The sequence below is a fragment of the Microtus oregoni genome, unplaced genomic scaffold (assembly GCF_018167655.1).
Source record: "Microtus oregoni isolate MIOR12 unplaced genomic scaffold, Mior012 000002F_ref0000024, whole genome shotgun sequence".
Lineage (NCBI taxonomy): Eukaryota > Metazoa > Chordata > Mammalia > Rodentia > Cricetidae > Microtus > Microtus oregoni.
Genome location: NW_024543061.1, coordinates 27,239,897 through 27,243,305, shown reverse-complemented (window position 1 = coordinate 27,243,305; position 3,409 = coordinate 27,239,897).

Sequence of the window (3,409 nt, the reverse complement as noted above, 5' to 3'; positions counted from 1 at the left end):
AGTCGTCCCACTCTGCCTGGTAACAGGTGCCCGCCATCTGGATTCTCAGGTGACACTTTTTGCATACGGGAAGGCTGCCATCTTGAACTTGGGAGCAACTGGGACATTGAGGACCAGGGTGTAAAATTTCCCTGAATCAAGGCCATCCCATGAAATGCTGCTGGGCCTATTCTTAACCTAGGTGGGCATCAGCACTTTGCCCAGTTCATCCACCTCCACCCTGGCGTAGCGAACCTGCAGCTCGTGCTGGAGACTATTGTCCACCTCTTGCAGGCTCAGCGGCCCGGACTACTGGCTGATGACGGCAAGCATGGTGACAAGAGTGAGGACACATGCGGTGTGAGTCTCGAGTACCTCGAACCCAGGACACGCTTGTTAGTGTTCAGGCATCTGTACCGGCCTGCCCTTTGGAGTCCCGACAATATCCGTCCTCAGCTGCAGTCACTAAGAGCAGCTCCTGTGCACATTCACTGCGTTCCATTTTAAAAGGTGGGTCTCTCCCTCCCTCTTTTTCCTTCCCCCTCCTTGTCTCTCTTCTGTTACTCTTGTCCCCAGGACCCTCTCTCTGCCCTCCTCTCTCCTTTTCCAATAAATCTCCACGTGAGTCCTGTTGTATGGTGTGACTTCTCTCGCGCTGTTTTTTAGGTTACCGCAGAGCTGGTCGGAACTGCTGGTGTTTGGGTCCCAGAAGTGAAGTGATTACACAGAATGGTCTGAATGGGTGCTTGAAATTGGTAATGTTGGTAATGACAAGATCAAGGGTATGGCTCCAGGAACGAGTAACCATGAGGGCCCTGATTACAGGAAGAGACAAGGTGAAGACTTGAGTCACAGGCTGCTGGGGACAGTGAGGGCCAGCTGCTAAGGTCCTACAGTCATGGAGGAGTCAGTTCAGGTGGGAGGTGATGCTGCGGCAGGAGTGAAGGGTAGAGTCGTGAGAGTCTAGGAATGGGGATGGACGTTCAGTCTGAAACCAGCGTCCAGGAGCACAATGCCCCTCACACCTGTGCTCCAGGGTGCCAGAGAGAGGAAGCGGACTTCAGGGAGGACAGAGGATACACGGTTGAGGGGGTGTGAACTTCTGCCACTTGTGAGGCAGCAGGAGCCTCGCTCTAAGTGCTGTGGATGAGCCAGGCTGTAGGGTTCAGCATGTCAGGCTGTTTTTATCCTTTCTACCCGAGAGTCCAGGAAAATCACAGCAAAAATAAACTTGTACTATAGAAGAACTGGGGAAGAGACCATTGGTAGGGGAGAGGGTCCAATATATTTCTTTGATCTCTTACTTTTTTGGCTGTTTTTATGTTGCCTTGGGTTTTTTTTTTTTTTTTGAGACAGTGTCTCATGTAATTCAAGTAAGTCTTGAACTTGGTGTGAGCTAAAGATGACCTTGAACTTCTGATCCTCCTTGCCTCCGTCTCCCAAGTGCTGGAATGGCAGGCATGTGCCAGTATGCCTGGCTTCAAAACATTTCTTTTAATGAAAAGTAAGTGTGTTGGATGTGAGTAGGGACTGAGAAGGTGGCTCAGTGGGTAAAGTGAAGACCCAGGTTCATATCTGGGAGATTATTTTATGCTGGATGAAAGCCAGGTGTGGCAGCATGTGTTTACAACCCGTGTTCTATGGAGGTAGAGTCAGGTGGATCTCAGAGGCTCGCTGGCCAGCCGTACTAGCCAATCAGTGAAGCTCAGGGTCGGTGAGAGACCAAGATGAAGAGTGAGAAGATAGGTACCCAATGTTAACTGTGGCCTCCATGTGTGCCCGGAAGATGTGCACTCCTGTTCAGACACACACGTTAGAGGAGTAATCCTGGATGGACAGGAAACAGCAGCAAAGGAGAAAGCAGAGCTCCCCATGACAGGTCACAGTTGGCAGGTAGAAAGGAGAGAGGTGTGTGAGAGAGCCCAGCTGAAGGGGTTCATCTGAAGCGGTCCCACCTTTGCCTTACAGCAGTCACTAGGAAATTGTCTACAGGGAGCCCAGCTGCCCCCTCAGGCCCCCTACAGCAGGCCTCTCCTTAGGAGACACTGAACTTACATCTGAGGCCCAGAGGATCCCCAGAGTGGGAGCCCTTGAGAGTGAAGCTGTTTGTGTACACATGGGGAACCCCGGCCTCAAGCTGGCAGTCTATATGCCAGCTCGCTGCCTACCTGCTAACACTGCAGGTCTCTGGCCAGCATGCTGCTCACTGGAGAACCTGGGGGAGGGAAACAGACACTCCCAGGGAGGGACCCTGTGGTGGCTCTGGAGGAGGACCAGAACTGTCCTCTGTCATTACAGATGATGGGACAATCTACAGGGAGAAGCCCAACACCCCGTGGACGAGATGACAGGCGCACAAACACGGTGCATGGAAAAGAGGCCTCGCAACACAAGCAAATCCAAGCCTTTGGTTGGGATCCTGTTGAGATGTGAGGATGCAGACAAAAACAAGAGCACAGTGCCCATAGATGGGACAGCAGGGACATTCCTAAGAAATATTAGAAGAACAGTTCAAAGATTAAGCCAGAAGGATATCCCAGAACATAAGGCACGGGGAGACCCACGGGAACAGAAGAACAGCTTAAAGAATTGGTCCAGTTATCCAGCTAAGTTCCCCAGCAAGGAAACAGGAAGTGCATCAGCTGCAGGATGGGAAGCACTTTCCAGGGGATGGAAAATCAGTTTTCCTTCAGAAAGCCCTGGCTGGAGAGACAGCTCAGGGAGATAAGAAGGTGAGTGTGCAACAGAAGCATGAGGACCCACGTTTGCATCCCAGCAACCATGTTAAAGCTGGGTGTGGGAACACACACCTGTAGCTGCAGTGTTGGGGGAAGCAGAGGCAGGAAGATCTCAGAGGCTTTCTGGCTGCCCACCCAGCCAGAAAGAAGAAAGCTTCAGGTTGGGCGAGAGACCTCGTCTCAAGTGGGTGACATGGAGAGTGGCAAAGCAGATGCTCAGCGTTGTCCTCTGGCTTCCGCATGCCATGCACACCAAGTTCAAATAGTTCTGTCAATCATAAACATCTTTACATACTTCTACAGTTGAAAGGTAGAGTGTATCTGGAAGCAGAGAGACAGAAAAACAGACACACACAGAGATATTCCTTGAAATCAGAAGTCAGGTTGATACCAGACCTCTTATCAGAAACTGGATTCTAGAAGATAGTGGACTTAAACATTTGTTTTTACTTATTATGCGTATGTATGAGTCCCTGTGTGTATATGTACACATGTGTGGGAGGTCAAAGGAGTGTGTCAGATCCCCTGGAACCAGAATTATAGGCAATTGTGGGCCACCCAGTGTGGATGCTGGAAACTGAAGTTGGGTCCTCTGCAAGAGCAATATACACTCTTAACTACTGAGCAATCTCTCCAAACCAAGACAATGGATTTAACCCTTTAAGGTTCTAAGGGAACACTAATTTGAATCT